The following is a 17,312-nucleotide window of genomic DNA, read 5'->3' as shown; positions in this document are numbered from 1 at the left end:
TCTTACATCATTCCCAACGAACAGGATATCATCAACATAAAATACCAGGAATGTCACTACACTCCCACTAACTTTCTTGTACACGCATGGTTCCTCAGGATTCTTAGCAAAACCAAACTCTTTGATAGTGCTATCAAATCTGAGGTTCCAACTCCTTGACTCCTGCTTGAGATTATATATTGATCTCTGAAGTTTGCATACCTTATGCTCTTTTCCTACTGATGTGTATCCCTCAGGTTGAGACATATCAATTTCCTCTTTGATGTCTCCATTGAGGAATGCAATCTTTACATCCATTTGCCATATCTCATAGTCATACTATGCTGCTATGGCTAGTAGTATTCTAATGGACTTAAACATAACAACTGGTGAAAAAGTTTTCTCATAGACAACTCCTTACCTTTGAGTATAACCTTTTCCAAGCAGTCTTGCTTTGAAGGTCACTACCTTCCCATTCGCCCCATGCTTTCTTTTGTAGATCCATTTGCATCCTATGGGAACGATTCCCTCAGGTGGATCCACTAATGTCCAGACTTGGTTTGAATACATAGAGTCCATTTCTGACTGCATGGCTTCAAGCCATTTGGTTGAATCAGTATCAGATACTGCTTTTTTGAAATTCATTGGATCACATCCAACACAAAACTCATCATGGCCTTGTTCATGAAGAAGCGTATATCTTGCAGGTGGTCTAATAACCCTATCAGACCTTCTAGAAGCTTGTACTTCAACTACTGGTTCTTGGGAAATGGGTTCAACTTCTATAATTGAGGGGGTATCTTGAATTTCTTCAAGTTCTATCATCTTGCTTTTTCTATCTAATAGAAATTCCCTTTCCAAAAAGGTGGCATTTCTTGAAACAAACACTTTTGCTTCATTGGGATGATAGAAATAATATCCAACAAAATTCTTTGGATATCCTTATAAAGTAGCACAAAGTGAATCTACTATCCAATTTGTCTCCCACTGTCTACTTTACATAAGCTGGACATCCCCATATTCTCATGTAAGAATATTTGGGAGTTTTTCTCATCCATATCTCATATGGCGTTTTATCCACTGCTTTACTATGGACATTATTCAACAACATTGCTGCAGTTTCAAGCGCAAAGCCCCAAAACGATGTAGGCAATTCAGTGAATCCCATCATGGATCGAACCATGTCCATCAAGGTTCGATTTCGACGTTCAGAAACACCATTCAATTGTGGTGTTGTTGGTGGAGTCCACTGTGAGAGAATCCCATTCTCTTTTAGATAACCCAAAAATTCAGCAATTAAGTATTCTCCACCTCAATCAGATCGAAGTGCCTTAATACTTCTTTCTAGCTGTTTTCCTACTTCAGATCTGAATTCTTTGAACATTTCAAATGCTTCAGATTTGTGTTTCATAAACATACCCATACCTCGAATGGTCATCAGTAAAGGTAATGAAGTAGGATTGCCCAGATTCTGTGCTAACACTTAGCGGACCACAAATATCTGTGTGGATCAAATCCAACAGACCATGCGCACGTTCCACGTTTCCATCGAATGGAGTCAGTCATTTTTCTTTTAGACAGGATTTACAAGTAGGTAGAGAATTTATGTCTGACAAGTCAAACATGTCTTCTCCCACTAGTTTGTGCATTCTTCTTTGGGAAATATGACATATTCTAGCGTGTCATATTTGTGTGGGATTTGGATCATCTAACTTTATTTTGTTTGTTGTTGAAATCATGTTTACTTGAACATTCACTTATCATTTCCAGAACATTTCTGGCACATATAATTTCTTATGTCCGGACTTCTTGCAGTGAAATAAATATGTTCTAACTTATCGGGCTTTGTAGGCCTTTTAAGTGTCTTTCAGAGTTTGCCTCTTATTGAGATTGTTTTTCTCGTGAGGGGCATAACATTTTTTCCCTTACCTTGTGGGCCATTTTCGTCTGACGAGATGCCCATAACAAAAACAATAATTTCCTGTTTTCTGGTGATCTGATAAGTTATAAGCGTGTTGACTAGCTCTTCAAGGCTATCATCTATCTTATTCAAATTGAAGTTCACCATAACCCCGTCAAATGAGGAAGAGAAAGACAACAAATTGATGTCATCAATTAACTCGTTAGAAATCACATATTCCAGGCCCACCACATTCTCAATAAGCACAGTCATATGTACACCATGCTCATGGGCTAGAGCCCCATCTTGCATGTGTGTAGTCATGAGCTCCTTGAAAGTAGTGTGCATTATCGTATAAGTTTCATGCACCATGCAACTCTTGCACGTGCATTTGAATGTCAGCAGCATTCAAAATTTCCTCAAACTGTCCCTACAGTTCATTTGACATAGAAGCGAACACATCACACTTTAGCTTGCATACTATGGTCCTACCATCTTGCATGCTTTGTCAGTTCAGCAGGACTAACATTAGTGTGTATATCATTTTATTTGAATTTAGAACAATTTTTCCCAACCAGTCTTGAAAATTAGATTCGATTAGCTTGTTGATAATAAAAATGGATTACGTGACGAAATCGAAAATATACTAATATGGAAACAGAATAATGGTTGCTGATTATTTTAAAATAATTTTAAGATATAAAATATGGATTTCATTTTATAAATTTCCCTCCCACTATTTTGACATTTTCACCATCCTTTGATGAAAAAAGGGAAATCGTATTTCCTTAGTGGGCACGTAGAGTCCAATTAGCCAATTATAATCCCGAATTATATCAGCCAACTATAATTTCTAAAAGGTAGAATCCAATTGCATCCCTATGCTACCTCCGCGTGTTTTGCCTCACGTTTAATAAGGACCCAATAATATGACGCTGTTTATTTTCGCGTGTCAAACTGACCCATCAATATTGAATTGTAGTAGACGGTCGCCATGAGTTCCCCCAATAATATGAGCCGAAGTCATGGGAGTTCCACTCAATTCACATCATATGTCCGGTGGAAGTCACAGCTTACCGGCGTACAGGCCTCCCCAATAATATGAGCCATACACTGTCCGCGGGTAGCGATCAACATGCAACCACAGTTGATGGAATACAAGGAAAAATTTAACTCTTTTAATTTTTACTTTTTCGGTTTGATATAAATTTTGAATCTTATTCAAAATGAGGGATTTTAATTTCAAAAATTGTCTCATCATTTTAATTTTAAAATCACGTGCCACGAGTTTGTATGTTTGCCGGATCCATGCAACTATATTATCTAATAATATACATACATGCATACTACTATATATCACATATATCATAATATGACATTCAAAAATAAATAAGGATGATCGATCGCCAACACTATTAGATCCATGTAAGCCAAACATGGATCCAGGTCCAAAACCTAGGTGAATGCAGGGATGCAAATGCAACTATTACAAGAGTTTCCAATATTTTATATGTCTTCATCTCGTTCATCGGGCCCACCATCTTCCAGTCTTGATCTCCCACTATTTCTAATAATTACATTTAAATAGACATGGCACATAAGGGACACATCTCATGGGGTGGGAACGGGTCATAAATCAGGCCCACTTTATTAATATCAAATATTAAAAACGAATAAAACAGTAAAATATCCTAACATACACCTAACACATTGGTCAAGGCTCTCGATCATCCTTCATGCATTTAATATCAAATATTAACATCAATTTAATTAAACAATTTAATTAATTGATAAATCATATATCTAATAATTTTATCACTAACCACCACAATTATTAAAGAATTTAATAAATTAAATAAACTCCTTTATTTAATTTTCAATTAAATCAATAATAATTGATTTCTTGTAAAACTCATTTTACCATAAATAATTAAAATCATATTATAATTATTTATTTTACAAGAAAATTTTTAATTTTCCAAAAATCAATTTTCCAAAATAAAAATTGAACCAATTTTCAAAAATATCAATTTTATCCAAAAATTTGAAAAATCAGAAAATTACACCCTAGGCCCAAACAATTCAAGCCCATTATCCAGAACGGTTCCCGAGACAATCCCGGGCAGCAGCCCGCACTGCCCGCCCGCTGCCCGAACGTTTCGGGCAGTGGCGGCAGCCCCTGTGCGCGCGGCGCTGCGCGCTTGCGTGCAGGACGCCGTGCGCGCTGCCGTGCGCGTCCCTGCGCACACGACTGCCCGGAACAGTTTCAGGCAGATTAAATTTTTTTTTCTGAAAAAAATTTTTATAGTGTTACAATTTTCTGAAAAATTTTCTTGTGTGGTTAGAAATAAATTATTCAATATCAAACCATACGATTTAGAAAAACTTTGGCTCTGATACCACTGTTGGATATGGGTTTTCTACACGCCCAAACGCAGCGGAAGTTTTAAAAATTTTATTTATTTTGACAATCAAAATATGTTTTGCTTTGGGCGCTCGTATGATTATATCATAAACATTCATAGGATGTTTAGTAATTTTACCTTTGTGAATTAATCACGTGGCTCCAACTAATCCGGTATAAACGGATTAGCTCTTGGTGAATCCCTAAGAACATTCTTCAAGAGACTCCTTTCTTTTCTTCTAATCAGGTCCACGACTAGATGATCCGTTCATCTTCTAATTTGCACTAGAAAATTGGGAGAAGTTTTGCGTTGGAGATCAAGGTTTGAGAGACGGCTCAAACTATTCCCCAAAAGGGAGTGGCCGAAATTTAGAGAGGAGAGGAGGAGAGCTTTTCGAAATTATGGTGTGTTATGGAGGCTAGGGTTTAAGTCTCCTACTTAAATAAAGCCTCCATGACCTAATTACCACAACATAATAATTGGGTCATTTAATTAACATTAATGAGCTTGATTAATTAATTGGGCTAGTCCAACTAGTTTAATTAATTAATCAAAGTCCATTAAGACTTTAATTATTTAGTATGTTGGACTTGTACTTCTACAAGCCCATTAAACACACTTCCCATTATATTTAATTTATTATTTAATAACTCAACTATTGAGCTTAATAAATTAAATCCTTTATAAATTCAACATTTGAATTTATTATTAAAATTATAAATTCAACTTCTTGAATTTTATCACCTCCAAAATTTAATATTTAATAAACCCAACTTTTTAGTTTAATAAATTAAATTCTCAAATTTTATAAATTCAACCATTTGAATTTATTCTCACCAAATTTCATAAATTCAACTTCTTGAATTTACTATATCATAAATTCAACTCCTTGAATTTATTTTCTCAAATTTTAATTATCATAAATTCAACTCCTTGAATTTACTATATCATAATATAAATTCAACTCCTTGAATTTATTCTCTCAACGGGAACAAACGATCTTGTGCTTGTGTAACCCTCAATGGTTCAGGGATACAGCTAGCCGTGGGTTCACAACTCTTTGTGATTCAGAATAATATTTATTCTTATTCGGGCTTACCCTAGTTAGCCCCATTCTCTTCATAAACACATTGATTAAGAATGTCAGAACTCATTTCTGATTGCACCCATCGGATCATGGTAAGAGCGTCTAGTAGCTTCGTCCCATGATCCCCTAGGTATCACTGATAGTGCCTGCAAGAACCAGTCGATTATGATTAACGTACAGTACGGTCCCTTCATCTCATATATCCCGATCAAATCTGCAACCATTGGTTCATCGAGGGTTGCATAATAATTCGATAACTATGTGACACATATAATAGTGGCATCGAGTCTACTATTGGAGAACTCCTTCTCCAACGTACATCTCATACTCTAGCCAGAGATTCCATGCACTATTATTACATCAGATCACATAGGATATCCACACCGGTAGGTGAGCGGTGAATCCCCGACTACAATGCACTGGCTCTTATATGTGTCGCAATTGTACCCAACCTCGCCATCTTATGACTCTCCTGGAGCCGGTAAACGAGTTAATGCACAACCCTAGCATATAGAGCCTCGGTGTTGTCCCGGGTCGTAAGGACTAATGGTGTACAATCATAACCACGGACTTATCCTCTCGATGAATGATAACCACTTGGAAAGTCCGAGGGAGGGTTGTTCGGTATAATCATCATATGACTATCCATCTGTATGTTTGGACATCTCTATGCCCTTACCAAGAAACGCATTACACAACATCACAGATGCTAGTCTCGAGCTCAAGCGGCCTTTATCCCTATTTTAGGCGGCTGAATCGACTAGGAAAGAATTTAGAATATGCAGTGTTTACAAATGAGTTTCAATATCGAATTACGATTCGTTTGTATTAAAGTATAATCAAGGACTTTATCTATGCTGTTTGCATGGGTGTACAGATAAAGTATAACAAGACCATAAAATGTTAAGTTATATTAAAATAAAGATTGCTTATTTCACTTAAGTCAAGAAATTTCCTAGCCAACCGTTGGTTTGCAGGCCATCTACTCTAACAAAAAGAGGGTAGAGTTTGTGTTTGAATGCCACCACTACTCCGAACACAAGAAGGTTAGGTTGGGGTTGGTTGAATTTCTAGACTATGCTCTCATTTGGTGGGATCAACTAGCGACCACTAGGAGGAGGTATAATGAGAGACCCATTGAAACTTGGGATGAGATGAAGAGGGTCTTGAGGAAGAGGTTTGTGCCCAATCACTACTATAGGGAGATGTTTAAGAGGCTACAAACTTTGAGGCAAGGGGTCAAGAGTGTTGAGGACTACTATAAGGAGATGGAAGTAGTCATGATTATGGCAAATATCAAGGAGGATAGTGAGGCGACGATGGCACGTTTTCTTTGTGGTTTGAACAGGGAGATACATGATCAAATGGAGCTTAGGCACTACTTGGATCCAGACGAGATGGTGCAAATGGCCATAAAAGTGGAGCAACAACTAAAGAGGCGAGGAGTTTGCCACACCAATCAAACTGGGAGTTCGTCATCTTCTTGGCGACCAAATGTGGCAAAACGTGATGAAAGTAAATTGGTGACCAAACCAAAGATTGAGACCAAGCAAGAAACGCCTAAGCAAGGAGTGCAAGGTAAACCTGAATCTTAATCGTTCTAGAGATACTAAATGTTTTAGGTGTCAAGGGTTGGGTCATATTGCTAGCCGATGTCCTAATAAGAGGGTAATGATTTTGAATGACTATGGTGAATATGAGTTTCAAAGTGAGGGTGATAACGAGGGTGATGATGATGAGATGCCTGCATTAGAGGATCCTGATGAGGGTATGGGGCGGTTGTAGGTGAAGCACTAGTGACTAGGCGGATCATGAGTGCCCAAGTCAAGGAAGTGGAGACTAACCAAAGGGAAAACTTGTTCCATACTAGATGTTTTGTGAGTGGCAAGGTTTGCAATCTTATCATAGATGGGGGAATTTGTACCAATGTGACTAGTAGTGAGATGGTAGAAAAGTTGGGTTTAACTACGTTAAAGCATCATCAACCATATAGGCTTCAACGGTTGAATGATTTTGCAGAGGTAAAGGTGAACAAACAAGTGTTGGTGTCTTTTTCTATTGGGAAGTACATTGATGAGGTCTTATGTGATGTAGTGCCAATGCATGCTTGTCATATCTTGTTGGGTAGACCGTGGCAATACGAAAGGCGGGTGACGCATGATGGGTTTAGGAATAGGTATTTATTTGTTCTCAAGAAGGAATATGTTGTTTTACTTCCACTGTCCCCAAAGCAAGTGTTGGAGGACCAATTGAAAAAAAATAAAAGAGATGTGGCCGAAAAAAAGGAGTAAACTAAAAAGCGAGATGGCCTTTGAAAGAAAATATGAGATGGCTGAAAAAAGAGTGATCAAAGAGTGAGACGGCCATACAAAAGAAAAGAGAGGAAAGAAAATGAGTGGATAGAAAATGAGAAGAAAGAGGCCAAGAAAAAAGCATATATGGCCCAAAAGAGTGAGTTGAAGCGATTGATGCACACACATGAACCACTTGTGTTGATTGTTTATAAGGAGATCCTTTATAACACAAGTGATATAGCCGGGTCCCTTCCGATCATTGTGGTTTCACTTTTGCAGGAATTTGAAGATGTATTTCCGGAGGAGTTACCTCAAGGCTTACCACCATTGAGAGGAATCGAGCACCAAAACGATTTCGTGCCTGGGAGTGCATTGCCAAATCGTCCAGCCTATAGGAGCAATCCGGAGGAGACTAAGGAGCTTCAACGACAGGTAAGTGAGTTGTTAGATAGATGTTTTGTGCGTGAGTCCATGTCTCCTTGTGTTGTGCCTGTTTTATTAGTTCCTAAGAAAGATGGCTCATGGCATATGTGTGTAGATTGTAGAGCAATCAATAACATAACCATTAAGTATAGGCATCCCATACCTAGACTAGATGATATGTTGGATGAATTGCATGGTGCTTGTGTCTTTAGCAAAATTGATTTGAAGAGTGGTTATCACCAAATTAGGATGAGAGAAGGTGATGAGTGGAAAACTGCTTTTAAAACCAAATATGGGTTATATGAGTGGATGGTCATGATTTTGGCTTAACTAACGCTCCTAGTACCTTTATGAGATTGATGAATCATGTCTTGCGTGCTTACATAGGGAAATTTGTCGTGGTTTATTTTGATGATATCCTTGTGTATAGCCAGAACCTGGAAGAGCATGTTGAACATTTGACACTTGTGCTAGTCACACTGCGAGCTGAAAATTTATACGCTAATCTTAAGAAATGTGATTTTTGTACAAACAAACTTGTCTTTCTTGGTTTTATTGTAAGTTCACAGGGGATACAAGTTGATGAGGACAAGGTAAGTGCTATTCGAGATTGGCCAACGCCTACTACTGTTGGTCAAGTCCGAAGTTTTCATGGTCTTGCAAGCTTCTATAGGAGGTTTGTAAAATATTTTAGCACATTGGTAGCGCCAATGACGATAGTAATTAAGAATAACGTTCTATTCCATTTGGGCGAGGAGCAAGAGAAGTCTTTTAATCTTATTAAGCAAAAATTAATTAATGCTCCCTTACTTGTTTTGCCTGATTTTTCTAACACTTTTGAAATTGAATGTGATGCTTCAGGTGTAGGTATTGGCGGAGTGTTGATGCAAGGAGGACGGCCAGTAGCGTACTTTAGTGAGAAGCTCAATGGAACCGCCTTGAACTATCCCACGTATGACAAGGAGTTGTACGCACTTTTAAGGACTCTAGAGATGTGGCAGCACTACTTGAGGTCTAGGGAGTTTGTGATTCATACAGATCATGAATCCTTAAAACACCTTAAGGGGCAACAGAAGCTGAACAAGAGGCATGCCAAGTGGGTGGCGTTCATAGAGACATTTCCCTACATCATCAAGTACAAACAAGGTAAGGAAAATGTAGTGTCCGACGTACTATCACGAAGGTACGTACTTGTCTCTACCTTAAAATCTAAAATTTTGGGGTTTGAGCATGTGAAAGAATTATATGTGCTAGATGAGGACTTTAAGGGTGTATTTGAAACATGTATGCATGGTCCACGTGAAAAATTTTATTTGCATCATAGTTTCTTATTTAGAGAAGATAGGTTGTGTATTCCTAAATCTTCAATTCGTGAATTACTTGTTAGGGAAGCACATGAGGGTGGTTTGATGGGACACTTTGGTGTGGAAAAAACCTTGAGTGCTTTGCATGAACATTTTTATTGGCCACATATGAAACGTGATGTTGAGCGTGTGTGTGATAAGTGCATAACTTGTAGACAAGCTAAGTCTAGGACACAACCACATGGATTGTATACACCACTTCTCGTCCCTAGTGAACCTTGGGTTGATATTTCTATGTACTTTGTTTTGGGATTGCCTAGGACAAAGAAGAGGAGGGATTCTATATTTGTTGTTGTGGATAGATTTTCTAAAATGACACATTTTATAGCCTTTCATAAAACTGATGATGCTTCTAACATTGCGGACTTATTCTTTAGAGAAGTCGTTAGGTTGCTTGGCATGCCTAGGACTATTGTTTCTGACCGTGATGTTAAGTTTTTGAGTTACTTTTGGAAAACATTGTGGGCTAAACTTGGCAAAAAGTTGTTGTTTTCTACAACTTGTCATCCTCAAACGGATGGACAAATTGAAGTTGTTAATAGAACTTTAGGAACACTTTTGCGTGTTATACTTAAAAAGAACTTACAGAATTGTGAAGATTGTTTGCCATTTGTTGAGTTTTCTTATAATCATTGCATGCATTCTACTACTAGTTATTCGCCATTCGAGATTGTGTATGGTTTTAATCCTTTAACTCCTTTAACTCCGTTGGATTTGATGTCTTTACCTGTGAGTAAAAGTTTAAATATGGATGGCAAGAAGAAAGCTGAATTTGTTAGGAGTTTGCATGAAAAGGTCAAGGCTAATATTGAAAAGAAGAACGCACAATACACAAAGCAAGCCGACAAGGGGAAGAAGAAGATGGTCTTTGAGAAGGGTGATTCGATTAGACTTGTCAAATTGGGTTAGACCCGTCGGGCCGGCCCGCCCCGCTATCAAAATTGAGCGGGTTGGGTTGATAAATTAGTAGCCCATTTAGAGACGGGCCAGACGGGCTCAACCCGTTTGGGTTGCGGGCCAAGACGGGGCGGGCTGGCCCGCTAAATTAGGGACCTAGGGTAGGGTAGAAATTAGAATCTGAATCACGTAATTTCTACGCCTCGCTCCATCACCTCTTGCGCGGCTCCAATCTCCATCACTCTCCTGCGGCTCCATCGTTCCATCACTCTCGTCTCTCTTATGTAAGCTTCTTCTTTTTTTCGAATCTCTGTGCTTTTTTTTTAATCTCTGTGACTCTGTGGTTCTCCTTTCTCTGAAGTGTGTGCGTAGTTCTACGTAGAATCTTCATCGACGTATAGTTTCTCCTCAGTGATTCCGCTTGGGACCCCATGAGTTTAATTCACGGTCGGGTTTAGACCCGACCTAATTGTCATCCCTATGGACCCTATCTATGTATGGTTGTTCGCTCATCGGAATTTCTTGTCCAGAGATGACTTATCAAGATTAGTCAAATCTTAGTATAGTTGCTTTTCATACAGCTGCTCCTCGGCAGACAAGGGGTATCAACCGTTAACTAAGTAGCCCCATCCAATCCCCTGGAGCAGTGTTAATTTTCTTCCAAAAAAAATTACCACACTAAACAACGGCTATTTTTGCAAAGAGATAGAGATTCTTATTTCTTAAAATTATTCACTGTATTGGTTCAGTTTTCAGAGAAAAAGTAAACATGTAAACTGGACCTCTTTTTTAGCTTTCCAATACATCAAGAATCACTCAAGTCAATTTGTATGTTGTATTGTATGCAAACTTTAAGTTCGATATCCTCATTTTTAATCTTAATAGGGTGTCTGATCCTACTTGATATTAATTTGGTGAACTATTGTCTACGAAGTAGTCCACTTCTTCTTTCTTTTGGTTTCGAAGTATGACACCAATTTGTATATGATCATTTTGGGCATCAGAGGTGCTGAAACCACTTCCCCCTAAAGCTCGTGCTTATCACAGAAGGCACTATAAATAGCTTTATATTTTTATAAGACCCTACACACTTGTAAGCTGAAGATACAGAATATACACTCGGAATTTGTATTGTGGGCATGCACGTGGGGCATAAGGCGACAAAGGCCACTCATGACCTCTTATATCTGAAATTTTTTTTTGATCAAAAAGGCGTGAATGAAGATTGCTTGGAAAATGTTGTGATTGAAATTATTGAAGTTACTAATATTTTTCACTATTGTATTTGTAGATTATGGATTCTACCATAAACCAAAGTATTAGCATAGATGAATATGAGGAAATTGGAAACAACAAGCATGGTCAGGAGGAAGCTACATCAAAAAAACCTAAAGAATATTTTGATGTCTGGAATTATTTTACGAAAAAAGAGATTGGCCAAGATGGTATACAAAGAGGCGAATGTAAGGCATGCAAGAAAGAGTATAAATGTGGGGGAAAACAATACGGGACTTCTACATTAGGGCGTCATCTTCAAAATTGCAAAATGGTAAAATTTCATGATGTTGGACAAATGATTATTGATCATGATGGGAACATGAGGTAAAAAGAAATAGATCAAAAAATTTCACGTGAGTTATTAGCTGCTGCTGTTATTAAGCATGATTTGCCATTTTCTTTTATCGAATATGATGGTATTAGAGCTTGGGTTAAATATATAAATCCTGATGTGCTTTGTATTTCTAGAAATACTCTTGTTTCCGACATTTCAAGAATCTACATGAGAGAGAAAGAGAAACTTAGTCAAACTTTGGCCAACATAAAAAATAGAATTTGTTTAACTTCAGATGTATGGACTGCATGCACTAGTGAGGGATACATTTGCTTGAGTGCCCACTTTGTTGATGATGATTGGAAATTGAATAGTAAAATACTTAGCTTTGCTCATATGCCTCCTCCACACTCAGGAGTCGAATTGGCATCAAAATTGTTTGGATTTTTGAAGGAATGGCGGATTGAGAAAAAAGTTTTCTCTTTGACATTGGATAATGCATCTAGTAATGATAATATGCAAGGCATTTTGAAAGAACGACTCTCGTTGCATGATAGCTTGTTGTGTGATGGTGAATTTTTTCATGTTCGTTGTTCTGCTCATATATTGAATCTCATTGTCCAAGAAGGTCTCAAATTAGCTAGTGTAGCTTTGAATAAAATTAGAGAATCTGTCAAGTATGTGAAAAGCTCAGAGGGTAGGATGAGAAAATTTGAAGAATGTGTGAGAGCAGTTGGTTACATTGACAGTGGTATCGGCTTGAGATTGGATGTGCCTACTCGTTGGAATTCAACATATTTGATGTTGGATAGTGCCATCAAACATAAAAAGGCATTTTCTTCTCTTCAATTGAATGATAATAATTATAAATATTGTCCTTCAATTGAAGAGTGGAAAAGAGGAGAAAAAATATGTGAATTTCTTGAGCCATTTTATGATACTACTAATTTGATCTCGGGTTCTTCTTATCCTACATCAAATTTGTACTTCATGCAAGTTTGGAAGATTGAGGTTTTGTTAAATGAGAACTTGTCAAATGAAGATTCGGTGGTAAGTGATATGTGTAAAAGGATGAAAGAGAAGTTTGATAAGTATTGGAATCAATATAGCGTGGTGCTTGCATTTGGGGCTATTCTTGATCCACGAATAAAGCTTTCTATGTTAGAGTTTTTTTATTCGAAGCTTGATGATGATCCTATCAAATGCCAAGAGAAGATGTTGATTGTGAAGACAAAGTTGTATAAGCTTTTTGAGCAATATTCTAACACCAATCAGACAAATTCTTCACAACCAAGATCATCTTCTCTTACAATTTCACATACTCAAAGTGGAGGAGAAATTAAAAATAAAGGCAAAAGAATCTATGATGTAAGTATTAAAATGATTTATTTCTTTTCTGTTTCTTATATTCACTCTTTGGTTTGTTTTTATATATATTGTTTTACCATAAGTTAATTGATGTAGGAAATCATGGCATATGAGAGTCAAACCATTAGAAGTGCAGGAAAATCTGAATTAGATCTTTATTTCGAGGAGCCAAAGCTTGAATTTGTATATTATCAAAATTTAGATGTTTTGGAGCATTGGAAGAATCATAAGCATCGATACCCTTCACTCTCATTGATGGCATGCGATATTTTGTCTATCTCCATAACTACGGTTGCATCAGAGTCAACTTTTTCCATTCGTGCTCACGTGCTCACCAAGTAGAAGTCGCATCCTTCCTGAAAAAGTGCAAGCTCTTATTTGCACGCGTAACTGGTTGCGTGGTTATGTTTATGGTAATTTCACTATTATATAATATATATAACTTTTCTTAATTGATATATTGGCTTACTTCGTGTCTTTTAGATGCAGACGATGATGAATGTGCAAATTTCGAAACAACTACATCCCAAGATGGGTCTAATGTTGTTGAAATTTTTGATGAAGAAACAGTGGAGGGAGCTATTGTAGAGGATGAAGATTGAATGAAGATTGATGCAGGGTGAAGATGCTGGGTCTCTGGCGGCTGCTGGGTGATCTCTTGAGTCGTGTCCTTTTATCTTTCAATTAATTTCTTTTCATGCAAATGTTCGTTACTGAAGTTCTTTATGAAAATTATGTATTTTATGATCAGTAACATGACTGGAATTGTGTTGATTGTTCATAAATTTGCTTTGGTCTTTCGAACCATGTGCATCAGTTACTGATATGAACTCTGTTTGACACAGTTTTGCGATGAGGTGACCTTGTGAAAACGAGTTGATTATTTTGATTGAAAGATAACAAGTGTTGAAAGTTAAAGGATAAGTTAAAGATGGTGGGTTAATGAAGTATGTTGTCTTAGTAGATCCAAATGTACATTCGCTGGACAGATTCCCTTGTAATATTAGATGATATTTGGTTTAATTGTGGTTCAATGTCTAATGTAATTGAACATTGGTTCTGAATGGATTGTTTATCTTTGGTCACGAAGAAAAGGATTTGTAATTTTTTGTTAGAGTAATAAGTATTTATGTTTTGTTTGTAATTAATTGTAAATTACCTATAGGATAATCTTTAATGCTATATTTTTCACATATTAAGATTTTAGAAGATTATGTCCTATTGCATTGGACATCGATGGTGCATCCTTGCACTTTACATTGGGATTTGGGTCCAAACCACCTTTGTGCTTTATTACTTTCGTGACTTTATTCACTATCAATAGGATGTGTACTGAATTACAAATGTGTGATTTTGTATATTTGACAACGAATATTTTTCTTGTATGTTTATTATAATAATGTTTAACATTTTTTTTTAAAAAAAAGTGGGCCGGCCCGCGTAATCCGCAGCCCAAGGTGGGTTGAGCTGGGTTGGCCATTTAGAGGCCCGCCCCGCCCCGCCTAATGGCGGGTTACGACGTGTAGCGGGCTGGCCCGCCCCGCCAGCCCGTTTTGACAAGTCTAGATTCGATGTGGCTACACTTGAGGAAGGAAAGGTTCCTTGAGAAGCGACGTTCGAAGCTATTACCTAGGGGTGATGGACCATTTCAAGTTCTAGAAAGGATCAATGACAACGCCTACAAACTCGATCTACCAGGTGAGTACAACGTGAGTTCCACTTTTAATGTTAGTGATTTGTCGTTGTTTGATGTAGGTGATGAACAAGATTTGAGGACAAATCCTTTTCAAGAAGGGGAGGATGATGCGAACACGGGTGGTCAAGCTCCAAGGAAAGCATGAGATCCTTTAGAGTTGCCGAAGGGACCAATCACGAGAGGACGACTAAAGAAATTCAAAGAGGCACTACAAGGAAGTGATGATCAAGGAAGAAGGGCTCGTGATGCATGGGAGTACGTTTGGGGGCCAAAGGAACATTGTTCAAGCATCTTTTTGAACGACCGAGGCTACACGGACCTGTACACGGGGTCCGTGTCCATTACACCCGAGAATGAAGAAATCCAGTGCCTACACGGACCCGAGCACGGACCTGTACACGGGGTCCGTGTCCTATGTTTTCCGCGAAGACAGTGTCTACACGGACCCCCTTTCGGAACTCTACACGGGGTCCGTGTCCTTTACGATTTGGCGAGAATTTTTTCCTTCTTTAGAGTTTTAATTTGTTTAGTAACTAGATATTGATATCCTTTTGATAGGTAAAGATATTAGGGACGAAAATTGAGACACAATTCAGATTTTATTTATTTAGAATACATTGTTCTTGAGTTTTTCTCTCAAACAATTAAAGCTTTTGATTTGTGTTGCGATTTTAATTGTTGTACTCCCAAGAGCAGGTTTTTCACAAGTAGTATAATTTGGTGAGTCCGAATATCGTATCCACAAGGAAGCTAAGGTAATTACAAGTCCACTACAATGTCTTTTTGTTTTGTTTTTGTTTAATTGTTTGAGTCTTTAATTGATAATTTTTAATTGTTGAATTTTAATTTAAGTAGTTGAGATTAAAGAATCCACTCTTGGTAATTTAAAAAAGTTAACATTAATGAACATTATTGAAATACACTTAATAAAATGGTTCCAATATATATTAAATAATCATATTTTTATTATGTTATATATTATTATCTTATAAGTATATAATATATACCAAAACTTATAAATGTTGTCAAGTATTTATTGTGCTATATATATTTGTAAACACTAAATCAAGGTTCCCACTTTAAATGGTTGATAAAACCAAACAAACATGAAAATGGTACCAAGAAATTAATATTATGATATATTCATATATAATAAATCAAGGCATCCACTTTAAATGGTTGGTAATACCAAACTAACATTTAAATGGTTCCAAGAAATTAATATTATGATATATTCATATATAATAAATCAAGGCATCCACTTTAAATGGTTGGTAATACCAAACTAACATTTAAATGGTTTCAAGAATTTAGTGTAACATATAGCAACAATAAATCAAAACTCCCACTTATAATTACGCTATAATAATGCTTATAGAAATAAATATAACATAAACAATAAATAATGATTAAATAATATAAAACATAGATTCTTACCTTTTAATAACCTTATTATCGTGCCAAGAGTTTCATCCTTTTCATCTCAAATTTGGGAAGTTAGCTACTCATTATTCAAAGTGTAAAACTTTGAATATGAAATTAACATGCTAATTATATTTAATTGAAGAAATAAAGAAAAAATAAATAGAGAAATATTATGAACTCAAAATTTTGTTCATAGAATGTGGGATATCTCAATACATTACAATGCACCCCTATTTATAGCCAAATTTGGGGAGACAACCACAAATAAAATATTATTTTTTTACACAAAAGTCTTCATTGGTGTTCCAAGAAATTATATTTTAATACACATCACTTTTGAAAATCTTCTCATCCGAATTTTCTTCCTCACATAAAACAAAACATGTAGATATCTGAGTTGTTTGAATTGTGGTATTTTTTTAACCATTTGACCAAGTAATTTGAGAGATATGGTCAAAATGCTAGAGCATGGTAAAATTGCCACTTCTTTGGTAACTTTATTTGTTGCTTAATTTGATCCCACTTTTGAGAATATTTTTATCTCATGCTTGCCACCAATATTGTAGATATTAACATCAACTTTTTACATGTAACGCCCCAGATTCGACGACTGTCCTTACTGTATCAAGACGAGTCTTTCCAGCGTGCTTATGTCCTCACTCACACGCACCCTGGGAAACTTCTCAGGAGATCACCCATCCCAAAATTGCCCCAAATCAAGCACGCTTAACTTTGGAGTTCTTATGTGATGAGCTACCGAAAAGAAGATGCACCTTCGTGAGATGAGTAGTACAAATCAAATCTTTTAAGCCCTCTTCAACTGTACAGTCCATTACATTGAACAGTCTCGGAATCCCTCTCATTCCCGTGTGGGATCGGTTCATTCATGTTCCTTCCACCTAGAAACCTGCCAGGAGCCGCT

The 17,312-nt window shown here is 36.9% G+C and overlaps 1 pseudogene; it reads left to right on the top strand.

Moving 5' to 3' along the window:
- Positions 1-6,777: 6,777 nt before the first annotated feature.
- Positions 6,778-11,955, top strand: LOC142541889 (uncharacterized; annotated as a pseudogene).
- Positions 11,956-17,312: the final 5,357 nt, after the last annotated feature.

The sequence above is a fragment of the Primulina tabacum genome, chromosome 4, assembly GCF_025594145.1.
Source record: "Primulina tabacum isolate GXHZ01 chromosome 4, ASM2559414v2, whole genome shotgun sequence".
In the NCBI taxonomy this organism is placed as follows: Eukaryota; Viridiplantae; Streptophyta; class Magnoliopsida; order Lamiales; family Gesneriaceae; genus Primulina; species Primulina tabacum.
Note: the sequence above shows the minus strand (reverse complement) of the source record. Positions and strands in the feature narration are given on the sequence as shown.